Source organism: Protopterus annectens, chromosome 6.part0 (genome assembly GCF_019279795.1).
Source record: "Protopterus annectens isolate FY-2018-M chromosome 6.part0, PAN1.0, whole genome shotgun sequence".
Taxonomy (NCBI): Eukaryota; Metazoa; Chordata; order Ceratodontiformes; family Protopteridae; genus Protopterus; species Protopterus annectens.
Window position 1 is genome coordinate 715,125,634 of NC_056737.1, and position 18,729 is coordinate 715,144,362.

The following is an 18,729-nucleotide window of genomic DNA, read 5'->3' on the forward strand; positions in this document are numbered from 1 at the left end:
GAGTTTATCCAACATGTAGATGGCGTAATATATTGTAAATGATATCCACGTAAAAAAAGAGAAAACGCCCTATGATAAGGCTCTCGGTAAATTATTCCAAATCCAAATAGAGTTTTGATGAACAATATGTTATTTTGCAAAAAAAATATAATCAAGAAATGAACCCCAAAGTAGAATTGAAAATATTGAGTGCACAAAAACAGTTGTATAAATAGTCACCGAACCTCTATAGGCCTGATGTGCCTAAATGATGGCGTCTCACGATGTGATGAATTCACATACATTAGAGGATACAAGTATTTATACAACATGAAAAGAACCCAGTCATATAAAGTTTTCATCCACGTAAAAAGAAAAGTAACTTATGTTTAAATACTCAATACACTGTCCAAAATTGCCCCAAACCGAATGGGATCCTTGTGTACAAATGTCAAAACAGATTGTGATGCAAACAGATGCTGGAAACACACGTTCCTAAAGGTATAGCCCCACTGTAGAAAGCATGATCCTACATCCAAACAGAACGTTGTATTGCTCGTCGCAAAATATTAGTAGGCCCAATATACTTTACTGGTAGCGTTTCTGCAAAATCCCCATATAGGTTCCACTGTTGTAGACAGCGTGTTGTATCAAATGTAGTAATAAAGAAATCACAATCCCTGCTAAGGAATATTCAAAACACACTATTTATATCCCTTAGCGACCTAAATGTACCATCCAATATGGTGAAACTCTCGCTGTTTTGATATGTAAAAAAACACAGGTATATCTGTGGCACACTTGTCACTATAAATGCACAAAAATGCAAAAAAATGTAAAAAACAGTCACCCATCCATACGACCATGGAAATGGAAGTGCAATTTTACAGAAATCATCGGTGAATGGAGGAAGTCCAATTTACAAAAGGAGAGGAGTCATCTCAGCCAACAGCCAGGGAACCAAGCGCCAACAGCGAGGAAGACACGTCAGTAAAACACAAACCCACGCACGTTAAAGCTTGCACGGCCCAACACAATGTCAGGAAACAAACAAAGGCCAGCAATACGATTCCAAAAGCTTTATTGACAGTAAAATAGGTGCAAACATTACACCATAATACTCTCACAGCAACAAGTATCACGAAACCTCAAACTAGTTTCGGTAGAGCACCTTCATCAGTGAGGACAAATGGAAAAAACATGCTCCATTAGAAACACTCCATATATATATATAACAGTAGCCAATAACAAATGGCTTTCACTTAACATGCACAATTGATATTTAAAGTGTGCAGCATATATAACATAATTTGATAAATTGCACTTCCCAATATAGTCAGTATGCAGGGTGGGGTATTTATCAATATTCAAAAAATGATTGTATGGCAGAAAAGTATAATATGTATAAAAATATGTGATATATATAAAAAACTGAATAGGGCCAAAGGGATACAGTGTGTAATTCCATATATACATAATATTGATTATAGATGGTCATTCAATTTGCTATAATACTGTTTTTGCTCCTTTATATTATATGTCTTACCATTATAGTTATATAGTGATTTGATAGCAACATTTATTTAATTTCACGAGATCTGCGTTTCAAGTGTTAACATCTTTCTCTTTTGGACCTTTTTTAGGTATTTTCTAGTCAACTATATTTTTTATATTAGTTGTATATTAGTATAACTTATTACTTGTATACCTTCCAGGGGTCCATTTAATGTTGTGATTTGCTTCACTATATTCCATCAGTATATAATTTGTTTGTTGCTCATCGAAATTACATCTTTGGTCTATGCTATATTCATATAGATTAGTGAATGCATTTTTATTTTGGTGTCATTATACAGACCATTTTGTCATATGTTTAGATATTTATATGTGTTCACTGTTTGAAGAAGATTCTAGGTTATATGTAATATCATCATATTTGTGAACAGTTGTTCAGTGACTCCATACCCTTGCTGTCTGCTATATATTTCATTTGGATGATTTATGAAACTTTTTTTATGATTTCATTACATGATTAATAACCTAAGTCTGTATTATACCTTCCTTGCTCATTTCTTTGATCCCTGAACCTATTGAATTCCTACATAGGGTCTCTCCCTTGAACAGCCATTCAACACATTGCTCTTTATGATGGATTTAGATCAAATACTCCATGGGTTGTGTGCTGATAGGGAGGATATAGCCATATTTGGCTTGGAAGATACCCCAAACAACAACCAGAGCAAGAACAACCCCAGTAGTGAGGGGGGTTGTGATTTGGCATTCATAAGTTGGAAAAAGGTCTTAAGGGCCTCAGAGCTAACATTTGGCATTTGAGACTGTTCAAAGCTTATTTACACAAAAATTTGGCACCGAGAGGTCTCCGTATCAAGCCGTCCTCTTGTTGGCAGATCTGAACAGAGGCTGACAGAGGAATGGGATGAAGCTTTAAGGAAGGGTTCCATGGCATTTGTAAAAATCTTATCAGATTATTATGAGAGAACAGTGGATCTGTTGCTTAGGGAGGTCCAAGATCTAAGTACGGAATGCCAAAATTATAAATCTAGCTCCAAATATTCTGCTTGTGTTGATCGGCTGTCCAAGGAACTGACTTCCTATGATAATATGGTCAAAGAAAGAAAACTTAAAAATTTTCGAGGGACATAAATGATTATGAGAGGGGTCAGCCCTTTCAGGTTCAAAGGAGTGTGCGATTCAAAGATTTGGGATCAGGTGTGAGTGGAGGAAGGTCTAAGAAAAGACCAAGGTCTATTTTAAAACAAAATGACTTGAGTTATACCAGTACATCAGGGGAGGAGTCATCTTATACTGATAGCGAGGGAGGCACCATGGTTCACTCACCACTTAAAAAGAAAACCCAATCTAAGTTCCCTTTAGGTATGTTAGACAATCCCGAGGGGGGAGGAAACACAAGAATAGACATCAACACAGATTCCATGACAGGGTTAGTTCAGGCACTATTGAACAAATAGTTGAACCTTTTGACAATGTTTTAAATCTGTCGGATCATGTACTTACAAAAGAACAACATTGTATTCTTAATAAAGGATTGGGCTTTGTCCCCAGTTTTCTGACCATTATTCAGTTTCTGTTGATGTGTTAGAATTTTGTAGAAAACTTAATCTAAAAATTTTTTTCAGTGATCAAAATAACTCTTCTACTCAAAGATCTACTGATTTTATTTTCAAAAAATCAACATTTCAACCCCCCATGAATAAAAATGTAGGGATCTTCCAACAAGCAGTATTGAGGGACTTACATTTTCCCCAGTATGATACCAACATAGCCCAGGACAATATTACCTCTTTGGAGAGACAAGCACTTTCTGAATTAAGACAGAATCATAAAATTGTTATCATTCAAGCGGACAAAGGGGGTGCAGTAGTGGTTCTCAATACTGATTATTATGTACAGGAAGGACTCAAACAATTGTCGGATACAAAGTGCTACATGCACATGGGGATAGATCCAACTCTTCGATTCAAACAAGATATTGACCAGTTTATTCAAGAGGCTTTACAGGAAGGAATCATTTCACAGAAGACGGCTCAACATCTCCAAGTCAATGACCCACAGAAACAAATTCTATATCTGTTACCAGAAATTCACAAATCCATTACTAATCCCCCAGGGAGACCCATTGTGTCGGGACATGGATCCCTTACAGAACCTCTATCTGTATTTCTAACGCAATACCTCAAGCCATTGTTGCCAATGGTTAGAGCCCGCATACAGGATACAACTGAATTTCTTAACATAATTGCTGATACTCAACTTGATCCTGATTGGATCATGTGTACTTTAGATGTGAAATCTTTGTATACCAGTATTCCACACTGGGCAGGCTTGCAAGCCTTAGATTATTGGCTTAAAAAAGCCGAACTCTATCCACCAGGATTTAACACCTTACTAGTATGCATGTCCGAGCATGTCCTCAACAAGAATGTTTTTTTCTTTCAGGGTGATTGTTATTGGCAATTGAGAGGCACAGCTATGGGAGCCTCTTTTGCCCCAATATCTGCCGATTTATTTATGGCGTATTTGGAAGAATGTCTTATTTACGATCCCCTGCATAACATCTATTTGGTTGAGATGGACATTTGGAGGCGCTACTTGGATGATTGCTGGATGGTGTGGCGTGCGGATATAGACTATCTGTTGGAATTTGTTGAACATTTGAATAATAATATTTGGGGTATTGAATTTTCGATAAAATATCATAAGTCAATTATTGACTTTTTGGATGTTACGATATATCGTAATGAAGATAATACTCTGAATACTAAAATACACAGGAAATATCCACAATTCAACACATTACTCCACTCTTCAAGTATGCACCCACGTCACACCATCCGCAACATTCCCAAATCACAGTATTTACGTATAAAACGTATCAATTCTTCCATGATGGATTATGAGAAGGCTAAACAGGATTTAAACAAGAGATTCTTGGATAGAGGTTATTCAAATAGGGACATTTCTAGAGCAAGGGTGTGGACAGATCAACATGAGAGATCGGACTTATTACAATACAAAAAGAAGGATGGTACTACAGATGAAACCATTAGATTCATTACTACTTTTGGGAAAAACCATCAACTAGTTAGAAACACATTGAACAATAACTGGAATATATTATTGGCTAATGATTATCTTCGTCATACATTGACTGAACAATGTTCCATTTCCTACAGGAGGGGCAAAACTTTAGGCACATTATTTTCCCACTATAAACATCGGGATAGTGGGGGTGCCACGTATAGGCAACTCACCATTACTGGGGACGAACTATTGGGGACGTTTCCTTGTGGTCATTCCTCTTCTTGTGGAAATGTTAATAAAACTAAACAATTTTCTAGTGCCAATACAAGCAAGATATTCGATACCCGTATTTTTGCCAATTGTTCATCTAGTTGGGTGATTTATTTGGCTACATGCCATTGTCATGCTTTCTATGTAGGTAAGACTTCACGTTCCCTTTAGAATCAGAATAGGTGAACATCGCAGTGATATTCGGAATCAAAAAGTCAGCAATGCCCTATACCAACATTCTATTAAACATAAATCTGCCAAATTTATGTTTATGGTCATTGATAAGATTCAGGGGAATAGACACAATCAGTTGGGTTGGCAAAGTATTCTTAGTAACAAAGAAAAATACTGGATTATACACCTGGGTGCTTTATTTCCACCTGGACTGAATGACCATCTATAATCAATATTATGTATATATGGAATTACACACTGTATCCCTTTGGCCCTATTCAGTTTTTTATATATATCACATATTTTTATACATATTATACTTTTCTGCCATACAATCATTTTTTGAATATTGATAAATACCCCACCCTGCATACTGACTATATTGGGAAGTGCAATTTATCAAATTATGTTATATATGCTGCACACTTTAAATATCAATTGTGCATGTTAAGTGAAAGTCATTTGTTATTGGCTACTGTTATATATATATATGGAGTGTTTCTAATGGAGCATGTTTTTTCCATTTGTCCTCACTGATGAAGGTGCTCTACCGAAACTAGTTTGAGGTTTCGTGATACTTGTTGCTGTGAGAGTATTATGGTGTAATGTTTGCACCTATTTTACTGCCAATAAAGCTTTTGGAATCGTATTGCTGGCCTTTGTTTGTTTCCTGACATTGTGTTGGGCCGTGCAAGCTTTAACGTGCGTGGGTTTGTGTTTTACTGACGTGTCTTCCTCGCTGTTGGCGCTTGGTTCCCTGGCTGTTGGCTGAGATGACTCCTCTCCTTTTGTAAATTGGACTTCCTCCATTCACCGATGATTTCTGTAAAATTGCACTTCCATTTCCATGGTCGTATGGATGGGTGACTGTTTTTTACATTTTTTTGCATTTTTGTGCATTTATAGTGACAAGTGTGCCACAGATATACCTGTGTTTTTTTACATATCAAAACAGCGAGAGTTTCACCATATTGGATGGTACATTTAGGTCGCTAAGGGATATAAATAGTGTGTTTTGAATATTCCTTAGCAGGGATTGTGATTTCTTTATTACTACATTTGATACAACACGCTGTCTACAACAGTGGAACCTATATGGGGATTTTGCAGAAACGCTACCAGTAAAGTATATTGGGCCTACTAATATTTTGCGACGAGCAATACAACGTTCTGTTTGGATGTAGGATCGGCGTTTCTACAGTGGGGCTATACCTTTAGGAACGTGTGTTTCCAGCATCTGTTTGCATCACAATCTGTTTTGACATTTGTACACAAGGATCCCATTCGGTTTGGGGCAATTTTGGACAGTGTATTGAGTATTTAAACATAAGTTACTTTTCTTTTTACGTGGATGAAAACTTTATATGACTGGGTTCTTTTCATGTTGTATAAATACTTGTATCCTCTAATGTATGTGAATTCATCACATCGTGAGACGCCATCATTTAGGCACATCAGGCCTTTAGAGGTTCGGTGACTATTTATACAACTGTTTTTGTGCACTCAATATTTTCAATTCTACTTTGGGGTTCATTTCTTGATTATATTTTTTTTGCAAAATAACATATTGTTCATCAAAACTCTATTTGGATTTGGAATAATTTACCGAGAGCCTTATCATAGGGCGTTTTCTCTTTTTTTACGTGGATATCATTTACAATATATTACGCCATCTACATGTTGGATAAACTCCAGTATTGTCTATTTTTGGACATACGCTCTTGAGAGATTTGGACATATGTGAACATCAAGTCTTTTTGGACTCACGTTTATGATACATGCATTTTTGTTTATTTTCATTGACTCATGATTACATACATACGGGTCAATTTTGAAAAGCATGTGCATTCATTTTTTATAAGTGAGTTACATACTTAGTTGCTTTTTGTTTTCATATGGACATATGGATATTTGAAATGGTGATTTTTTTATATATCAGTTAGTTTGAATTAAAGTATGACAACAGTATTATAAGTTTTCATGGTAACAGAGTGACAACAATAAATATTTAGACACAGGGTCATATGTCTATTCCAATTGGGAGAATAATATTGGTTGTAGGTTGATTTGACTTTTTGAGATCAATATCTGTATATTTTAAGGTCCATTTATGCTTGACATATTGTGATGGAACATGATTTTTGTTCTGTGACATTTTTAGTCTTTTATTAAAAGTTATATAGGGACTTGATACGAATATACATTGAACTCATTGGGCCTTGTGTTCCAACCCCTCAGATGTTCATATAACTTTTTTTGTTAACTTGGGTATATGTATATTCAAGCTATTTGCTTTATACCTGTTTTATATTTATTAGAACTATTTTTTGATATATTTACCAGAGGGTTAACTACAAATTGTATCTTGGCTATTTGTTATCACTATAACTATATACTCTCAGTCCTGATATGTCTATTGTGAACTGACCACAATCTCTTTTTCAGCTATGTGTATTGTGAAGTGACTGTTTTTTTCTTTTTCATGTGGTATGAAGACATGTTTGAAGTTGACTAAGATTTTTTGAACAAATAACATATGTATATTCTATGGCAAATCTTAATTTGCTATAATACTGTTTTTGCTCCTTTATATTATATGTCTTACCATTATAGTTATATAGTGATTTGATAGCAACATTTATTTAATTTCACGAGATCTGCGTTTCAAGTGTTAACATCTTTCTCTTTTGGACCTTTTTTAGGTATTTTCTAGTCAACTATATTTTTTATATTAGTTGTATATTAGTATAACTTATTACTTGTATACCTTCCAGGGGTCCATTTAATGTTGTGATTTGCTTCACTACATTCCATCAGTATATAATTTGTTTGTTGCTCATCGAAATTACATCTTTGGTCTATGCTATATTCATATAGATTAGTGAATGCATTTTTATTTTGGTGTCATTATACAGACCATTTTGTCATATGTTTAGATATTTATATGTGTTCACTGTTTGAAGAAGATTCTAGGTTATATGTAATATCATCATATTTGTGAACAGTTGTTCAGTGACTCCATACCCTTGCTGTCTGCTATATATTTCATTTGGATGATTTATGAAACTTTTTTTATGATTTCATTACATGATTAATAACCTAAGTCTGTATTATACCTTCCTTGCTCATTTCTTTGATCCCTGAACCTATTGAATTCCTACATAGGGTCTCTCCCTTGAACAGCCATTCAACACATTGCTCTTTATGATGGATTTAGATCAAATACTCCATGGGTTGTGTGCTGATAGGGAGGATATAGCCATATTTGGCTTGGAAGATACCCCAAACAACAACCAGAGCAAGAACAACCCCAGTAGTGAGGGGGGTTGTGATTTGGCATTCCGCAAGTTGGAAAAAGGTCTTAAGGGCCTCAGAGCTAACATTTGGCATTTGAGACTGTTCAAAGCTTATTTACACAAAAATTTGGCACCGAGAGGTCTCCGTATTAAGCTTCGTCCTCTTGTTGGCAGATCTGAACAGAGGCTGACAGAGGAATGGGATGAAGCTTTAAGGAAGGGTTCCATGGCATTTGTAAAAATCTTATCAGATTATTATGAGAGAACAGTGGATCTGTTGCTTAGGGAGGTCCAAGATCTAAGTACGGAATGCCAAAATTATAAATCTAGCTCCAAATATTCTGCTTGTGTTGATCGGCTGTCCAAGGAACTGACTTCCTATGATAATATGGTCAAAGAAAGAAAACTTAAAAAATTTTCGAGGGACATAAATGATTATGAGAGGGGTCAGCCCTTTCAGGTTCAAAGGAGTGTGCGATTCAAAGATTTGGGATCAGGTGTGAGTGGAGGAAGGTCTAAGAAAAGACCAAGGTCTATTTTAAAACAAAATGACTTGAGTTATACCAGTACATCAGGGGAGGAGTCATCTTATACTGATAGCGAGGGAGGCACCATGGTTCACTCACCACTTAAAAAGAAAACCCAATCTAAGTTCCCTTTAGGTATGTTAGACAATCCCGAGGGGGGAGGAAACACAAGAATAGAAATCAACACAGATTCCATGACAGGGTTAGTTCAGGCACTATTGAACAAATAGTTGAACCTTTTGACAATGTTTTAAATCTGTCGGATCATGTACTTACAAAAGAACAACATTGTATTCTTAATAAAGGATTGGGCTTTGTCCCCAGTTTTTTTTCTGACCATTATTCAGTTTCTGTTGATGTGTTAGAATTTTGTAGAAAACTTAATCTAAAAATTTTTTTCAGTGATCAAAATAACTCTTCTACTCAAAGATCTACTGATTTTATTTTCAAAAAATCAACATTTCAACCCCCCATGAATAAAAATGTAGGGATCTTCCAACAAGCAGTATTGAGGGACTTACATTTTCCCCAGTATGATACCAACATAGCCCAGGACAATATTACCTCTTTGGAGAGACAAGCACTTTCTGAATTAAGACAGAATCATAAAATTGTTATCATTCAAGCGGACAAAGGGGGTGCAGTAGTGGTTCTCAATACTGATTATTATGTACAGGAAGGACTCAAACAATTGTCGGATACAAAGTGCTACATGCACATGGGGATAGATCCAACTCTTCGATTCAAACAAGATATTGACCAGTTTATTCAAGAGGCTTTACAGGAAGGAATCATTTCACAGAAGACGGCTCAACATCTCCAAGTCAATGACCCACAGAAACAAATTCTATATCTGTTACCAAAATTCACAAATCCATTACTAATCCCCCAGGGAGACCCATTGTGTCGGGACATGGATCCCTTACAGAACCTCTATCTGTATTTCTAACGCAATACCTCAAGCCATTGTTGCCAATGGTTAGAGCCCGCATACAGGATACAACTGAATTTCTTAACATAATTGCTGATACTCAACTTGATCCTGATTGGATCATGTGTACTTTAGATGTGAAATCTTTGTATACCAGTATTCCACACTGGGCAGGCTTGCAAGCCTTAGATTATTGGCTTAAAAAAGCCGAACTCTATCCACCAGGATTTAACACCTTACTAGTATGCATGTCCGAGCATGTCCTCAACAAGAATGTTTTTTTCTTTCAGGGTGATTGTTATTGGCAATTGAGAGGCACAGCTATGGGAGCCTCTTTTGCCCCAATATATGCCGATTTATTTATGGCGTATTTGGAAGAATGTCTTATTCTGATCCCCTGCATAACATCTATTTGGTTGAGATGGACATTTGGAGGCTACTTGGATGATTGCTGGATGGTGTGGCGTGCGGATATAGACTATCTGTTGGAATTTGTTGAACATTTGAATAATAATATTTGGGGTATTGAATTTTCGATAAAATATCATAAGTCAATTATTGACTTTTTGGATGTTACGATATATCGTAATGAAGATAATACTCTGAATACTAAAATACACAGGAAATATCCACAATTCAACACATTACTCCACTCTTCAAGTATGCACCCACGTCACACCATCCGCAACATTCCCAAATCACAGTATTTACGTATAAAACGTATCAATTCTTCCATGATGGATTATGAGGAGGCTAAACAGGATTTAAACAAGAGATTCTTGGATAGAGGTTATTCAAATAGGGACATTTCTAGAGCAAGGGTGTGGACAGATCAACATGAGAGATCGGACTTATTACAATACAAAAAGAAGGATGGTACTACAGATGAAACCATTAGATTCATTACTACTTTTGGGAAAAACCATCAACTAGTTAGAAACACATTGAACAATAACTGGAATATATTATTGGCTAATGATTATCTTCGTCATACATTGACTGAACAATGTTCCATTTCCTACAGGAGGGGCAAAACTTTAGGCTCATTATTTTCCCACTATAAACATCGGGATAGTGGGGGTGCCACGTATAGGCAACTCACCATTACTGGGGACGAACTATTGGGGACGTTTCCTTGTGGTCATTCCTCTTCTTGTGGAAATGTTAATAAAACTAAACAATTTTCTAGTGCCAATACAAGCAAGATATTCGATACCCGTATTTTTGCCAATTGTTCATCTAGTTGGGTGATTTATTTGGCTACATGCCATTGTCATGCTTTCTATGTAGGTAAGACTTCACGTTCCCTTAGAATCAGAATAGGTGAACATTGCAGTGATATTCGGAATCAAAAAGTCAGCAATGCCCTATACCAACATTCTATTAATCATAAATCTGCCAAATTTATGTTTACGGTCATTGATAAGATTCAGGGGAATAGACACAATCAGTTGGGTTGGCAAAGTATTCTTAGTAACAAAGAAAAATACTGGATTATACACCTGGGTGCTTTATTTCCACCTGGACTGAATGACCATCTATAATCAATATTATGTATATATGGAATTACACACTGTATCCCTTTGGCCCTATTCAGTTTTTTATATATATCACATATTTTTATACATATTATACTTTTCTGCCATACAATCATTTTTTGAATATTGATAAATACCCCACCCTGCATACTGACTATATTGGGAAGTGCAATTTATCAAATTATGTTATATATGCTGCACACTTTAAATATCAATTGTGCATGTTAAGTGAAAGCCATTTGTTATTGGCTACTGTTATATATATATATATATATATGGAGTGTTTCTAATGGAGCATGTTTTTTCCATTTGTCCTCACTGATGAAGATGCTCTACCGAAACTAGTTTGAGGTTTCGTGATACTTGTTGCTGTGAGAGTATTATGGTGTAATGTTTGCACCTATTTTACTGCCAATAAAGCTTTTGGAATCGTATTGCTGGCCTTTGTTTGTTTCCTGACACTTAAAGAAATCCCAATCCCTCAGAGCCACACACTCCAGGGATCTAAACCTTGTCATCACAATAAACAAAACATTCTGGAGGGATAGGTTCCTGACCCAGAGACTCCCCAGACTCTGGAATAGACTGCCCATACATGTCAAGCAGAGCACCTCTTTGGCCCTCTTCAGAAGGAACCTTGACGATTGGATGGGAGAAAGGAAATTCACCCTGGGGATCACGCCAGTTGCCCTGCTAGACAGGGGTCCAGGAAGTAAATAGTGTGGGAAGAAATAGCCAGGGAATTGTTATGGCTGGGCTTGTATAGGCCCTAGGGCCGATATCCTAGTACCAACCTATGAACCTATGTAGGAGCCATGTCTGCAGGAAAAATGTATGTGGTTAATGACCATGTACCGGACTGCAAAAGAAAAATGGGGCTGTGACAACTAAAAGTAAAGCATGTATTGGTGCATTAAGCATGCCAATGGCCAAAACTATGGCCATTGGCATATAAAACTGTTGCAAAATATGTAAAATAAAAAGTATTTTTAGCACATATGACATGTTTAAGGGGACTGCAGCAGTAAGCAAAGATGCAATCATGCAAAAAAAAATTAAAATAGTAAAAGGGCAATACGAAAGGTAAAATGAAATTTCCCATTATACTGGCCAGCATGCAGACTCATAACAATGGCAGGTTACAGTGGTTGCTAAGGACATAGGATCTGGTGTAGTGCAGTAACTAGGGTATATGCAATTAGTTGTATGTAAATGAGCTAAGTTTATTTAATAGCAAAATGGGCCACGGTGTCCGCAGGTACCTAATTTTGTAAGGGCTAGAACATGGTAGTGTAGGCAGAAGAGGCAGCTGACATCAAAAGGGTGTGTGTCATGCTTTGTGAAAGCATATTGGAGCTCACTGGCTTCTGTTTGCACACAGCTAAGCAAGGGGGTGGGTCTGAGGATGCTTAGCTGGTTTAAGAAAAGCTAAGCATATTCATGTACAGGAGATGGTCAGATCTGCTTAGAAGTGTTTACAGTGAAGCAGCGGGTTTGCATGGCATGCTGCGGGGCATAAAAGTACAGGAAATACAAAAAATAAATAAACGAAAACACCATTGCAAAAGACAATCAACTATAAATGACTAATAATACCCTTGGCACTCAGACTGGACCATTCAAACCCTTCAGTAATGTAGCTGGTAGGTGGAATATATCGTAGTCAGCCAATCACACAGGTTGCATCTGCAGCACATCAGTATAAAGTATGCAGGCACCCTTCAAGCTGATTTTCCCACATACTCTGCACCATTGGAGTACATATTTGGGAATTTTAACTGACAAAATGATAGGGGCTGCTGCTGCTTTGCTACATCTCTACATGCTACAGGCTGAGTTCAGTGATGATGATGCTGACAATTGGCCCAGACTGAGGAGGAGAAGAGTGTTCAGACCCAAGGTAACTTTTCAGGGGCTACATGAGCTGGAGATAGAGCACTACAAGGTGGACAGGGACATACTTCAGCAACTCACTGAGCTGTGCCACACTCATCTTAGACCCAGAGCCAACAGAGGGGGAACCCATCCCAGTGGAAACAAATGTATGTGTAGCCTTAAGAATACTAGCTACAGGTACTTTCCAAAGACCTACTGGGGACATCATGGGGGTCTTACAGTCATCCGCATCCAGGGTACTCCACCAGTTCCTGCATGTCATGCTAAGACATACCAGTGAGCACATCTATTTTGCCAGCACCCCTGAGGAGAGGACCATTAATATGCATCTCTTCCACCATGTAGCACATTACTCAGAGGTACTGGGTGCCATAGACTGCACTCATGTCCACATCAATGCACCACCTGGTGAAGAGGATAGAGTCTGTGACAACAGCAAGGGGTGTCACTCCATCAACTGCCAGGTCGTGCCAGGGCATTATCATCAATGTGTGTACTGGCAGCTATCATGACTCCCATGTCTGGCATGCATCACAGCTGTACCAGGCATTTGCCAGGGGGGACATCCCATATGGCCATCTAGTGGGGAATGCTGGCTACACACTGAAACTGTGGATGATGACACCCATCAGAAATGTACACACATGCTGAAGAATGCCATAATGAGAGACACGCATAAACTAGGAACATTTTAGAGCATATGTTTGGGCTGCTCAACTCACTATTCTGCTGGCTTGACATATCTGGTGGAGCCCTGCAGTACTCTCCAGCCACATGTACACACATGTTCATAGTATCTGCCTTGTTAAACAATATGATCCTGTGGACAGAACATCACAGGGAAGAGGGACACAGCCCCCTACCATTTCCAAGGTCCCCACAGACACAGGAAGACTCAGAGGAGGAACACCCTGAGCCTGTCCCTGTAGGCAGACATAGGCATGCCCAGTACACCCTAGCCTTGGCAAAGAGGCAATGCATAGCACATACACTGACACCCTAGGGACCCAGGTACTGACACCTCTCTCCGACTCACATGCACAGTAAAAAGAATGCCACACAAATCACACTACCTGGCTGTGTGCTCCGTGCATCCAACAGAATCAACCCTGAAGCACTGTCCTCACAACTGCCACAGGCACAAGGTAAGCCACTCTTCTTAACAAATGAATGGAGTAGTATGGTGTGGTAGCATATCTATGGTATCGCATGTATGCAAGGGAATGGGGTGGCCTTCTGGGATAGCAACAGACAATTGACAGCTATGTGGGACAAAAGGAAATGTCTGCCAAATACTGGCTTCCCCAGAATATGCAGTAGTCCCCTAGGTGACAAAACTCACTGCAGTATATGTGGGGGACTAACAAACTGCAGGGTCATAGGTCACATGCATGGAAGTCAATGTTGGAGTCCCATACACACCTCTCAGCAAGTCAGCTGTACAAATCTATAAAGAAATGTGTGGCAAAGGCCCACAAATAGGGACAATGATAAAATATTCCTCTTACAAACTTACACAGTGATATCACACAGCAGGTCTTGCAGTTGCATTAAGTTTATGAAGGGTAAGAAGTCTGAAACTCAAATGTCATTACTTTGTAACATTCGGTCTTTAGTGATATGTCAGTATTCTTCAAGACAAGCACAATACTATGCTAAACGGAACCAAAGTGTAAAGCAATCATCTGGACAGTCTGTGCAAATGTGTACAGTTGAGAGGTATGCCCCCCTCCCCCAAAACACCCATGTTCCCATAGAAATGCAGTAATATTTATGTTTATATAGTGAAAGTATCAGAGCACACATTTCCAGGGCTGTCCCAATCAACTTGATAACTTGTTGCATGTCCACAATATGTAGGGGTCAAAGAGATATGTATATGCATGGTTAATACTGTCAGGAAGTAAGCAGCACTTACTGTTGGCTGTTGTGGCTTAATCGTCTAAGTACAGTACTGTGGTTTATGGGGTCCATGTTTCAAGACTTTCTGTGCCAAGTATTTTGCATGTCAGCTACACCTATGGTAGGAGTTGCACACACTTTCCAGAAGTCAATAGCCATTACTGCAGGAAACCTGGACAATTCAGGAACAGGGAGCCACACATATGGACAGCACACAGCTTGGAATAACCTACACAGTACCTAGTAGGACAGCAGGTTCTTGAAAGTCAGTGTGCTGTCAGGTTATAAATGGCTGTCACCTTACTGTGGCAGTACTGACAAGTCACTGGGCACCATCCATACCCCTGGAATGACAGAGTGTCACAGAAGAACCACAAGTATGCCTCATATATCTGTTCTGCTTGTCATAATATTGCATTTGCCTGCCAACCTATTTGCAAAACAATAAAGGTTGACGTGAAAACATCAATGGCAGACAGTGGAAAAGCAGACATCATACCCATAAGAAAAAGCAACTAATACCAAACTGGTCTCCCAACTTTCTATGTTTGGAAGAGCAATATTAACACCCTGTCCCCATGTGTGGGCCTGTGTCTGAGTCATATATGGGCCTGTCCAGATGTCAGTCTCTGGCCAGTATATGTAGCCTTATAATTACATTGCAACACAAAAAGCATCTGAGGACCACAGCAAATGTAGGGGTGCAATGATGGACAACCTGCTAAACAGGTAAACTTAGAGGTGTGAAGTCCATAACCTTTTGTGTGATGTTACGACTTCTACCCCACTCACACCAGAAATACAAATACATAGCAGCAACTGTTGACAAAGCCTGTGACTGGACTACAGAAGGACAGAGAGACACATATAAGGGGAAGGGGAACTACTGGCCAGACAAATGGAGAATGTGCACACAGAACAAATTGTTCATTAACACAGGTTCCCTGCAGTGTATGAAGTCAGTAAACATCACCCACATCTACACAACACACACCCACATATGTGGAGGTTCTCAACAAAAACAAACCCAAAGGACACCTCAGAGGCAAAAACACATGAGAACTCCACAAACCTCCATGCCACATAGCATGCATAGTCCACACACCACTGTCTCGCAACCACTAAGGCCTAACCATAAACCCAACATATTACTCATAGGAGACTCCATTGTGAGAGACAGATGTGCCTCTCACCAGGCTGGATAAGGATAAAGTCATGGTTACTTCTTTGTCAAGTGCCAGAATCCACCTTATCACTTATCCACTCAGGTCTCTCCACAACAGGTACTGTTACGACTCTGTCCTAGTCCATGTCGGTGTGAACAACTTTAGATGTACCTCCCTGGACTGTAGGAAGACAGACATGATTGAGTTTGCTGAATGTGTATCCCATGCAGGTATGTCCCTAGCCTTAAGCAGCATTCTACTGTCACCTAGAATGATGACTCTATACAAACAGAAAATGATTGACGTTAACAATTTGCTTACTTTTTGGTGTCATCCCAGGGGGATCCAGTGCCTGACAGCCTGGGAACATATGATCGACAGACCACGCTGCTTTGCTGGAGATGGCCTGCATCTGTCTCACTTGGGATCTGGCTTCTGGTAAAGGCCCTTACCTCCCCTATAGTGCCTTTTTTAGGGAAAGTCATGTTGATATTACCAACATAAACCTCTCAAAAAGCAAATTAAAGGTCATGCCTCTAAATGCTAAGAGTCTAAACATGAAACTGCACTCATCGCAAGCATTCTTAACCCTGGAAGATGCTCACATTTGTGCAGTCACACAGAAACCTGGGTCAAAGCTGCAGAGAGCAACCCATCCTTACCTGGTCACTCATCTATCACACAGACAGACCCCAAAATGTGGCCAGTAAAGCCAAAGAAGGTGGAGTATAAATACATATTAGACACACACCTCCAGGATGGTAAACCAGTCTGATACACACAAGACACTCCAAGTGCAGTTAACTGTTGACAAGACCCCTATTCAAATTATAGGTAGCTACAGGCCAACATATTTGACTCAGGATGCCCACTCCACTTATCTGTACCTCTACAAATCTATCAAGATTCAACCCTTTACTCTGATCCTGGCTGACTTTACTTACCTGACCATGGATTAGAAAAACTACTCATGCCAGAACAGAAATGCACAGAGATTCCCCCCATTTTATCAATGTAAATGCCTTGGGACAGCTACTTGATACCCCCACAAGATGTGTTGCATATCTTGGACTTGGTAGTAACCAACATGATTAACCACTGCAGCACCCCTACAGTATCATCCTCCCTGACAAGATCCAACAAAAAAGCGGTCACTTTTGACATCACCAACTCCCCTAACCCACCTCTAGCTGTGGTAAAAAGAAAAATTCTCCAAAGCTGATTACAACCACCTGAGAGATGGTGTAAACAGCTGCACAGCCCCTTCTCCCACTGTAGGACAGGCAGCAATGTCCAAATGTACACCAAAGTACTGTACAAGCATATATATAGATGCATGAAATCAGGAATACCTGACAGGACAACAACATCCTTTGCAAGGAAGAGTTAAACCTGTCTAGTGGACATCTGCAATAAAAAAACTATATAACAAAAGGAAAACATTGCTGTCCAGGACCAAGAAGGAGCAGGTGCCCAACTGGAAGCAATCTCTCCTTAGCTTGCACAAGCAAATAAGAAAACCAATAAAATCCTCTAAATGCAACTTCGAGTCCAAATTGCCCACATCTACTAGAGACAATAATAAGGCCTTCTTCACATATGTTTGCAGTCTCAAAGGAAGCTCCCAGATCTGTTCAGAACTGGTGGTCAAGGACACCACATACACAAATGCTGTAGATATAGCCAATCTACTGACTGACAGATTCAGTGGAAACTTCTCCCCTCTGTCCCCACCATCAGTAAATCAGGATATTCCCAGTACCTGCCCCCCACCCCTTATCTCTAGGGAAGAGTTTATCACTGCCCTCTCAAAGGCAAAAAAGACAGCCTCCATGGGACCCAACAACATCCCAGGCTGCATCCTACATGAACTCAGGCATGAACTTGCAGCACCATTAAGCACCCTAGTCAACCAAAGCCTATGTACCCGCTTTGTCCCACCAGAGTGGAGGACAGCCAGTGTCACACCCCCCCTTTACACAAAGGTGAAGCATCCACCAATCCAGGAAATTATAGACCCATCAGCCTAACTACCCTGATCTGCAAGGCCATGCAACGGATTATCATGGACCTCATTAACAGGGACATTGGCAACTCCAAATACCTGACCCCATACAGTTTGGCCTTGTCAAGGGGAGGTATGCCTGTTAAATCTGGTTGACTTCTTTGAGACAGCCACCAAAGCCATGGACAAGGGAAAGATGGTGCACACCGCCCACCTTGACTTGGGCAAAGCTTTCAACACTATTCCCCATTTGGCCATAGTAGAGAAACTCTGTCAACTAGGCATCAATCCATATGTTACCAGATGTGTAGCAAACTGGCTTACTGATAGAACCCACCTAATCATAATAGGGGTAGCCAACTCAAGCAGTAGACCCGCAATGAGTGGTGTACCCCAGGGATTGGCCTTGGATCCTCTGTTATATGGGATATACTTCTCTGAGGTGCAGGCCAAAACCAGTGGCCTTTGGCTGACCAAGTTTG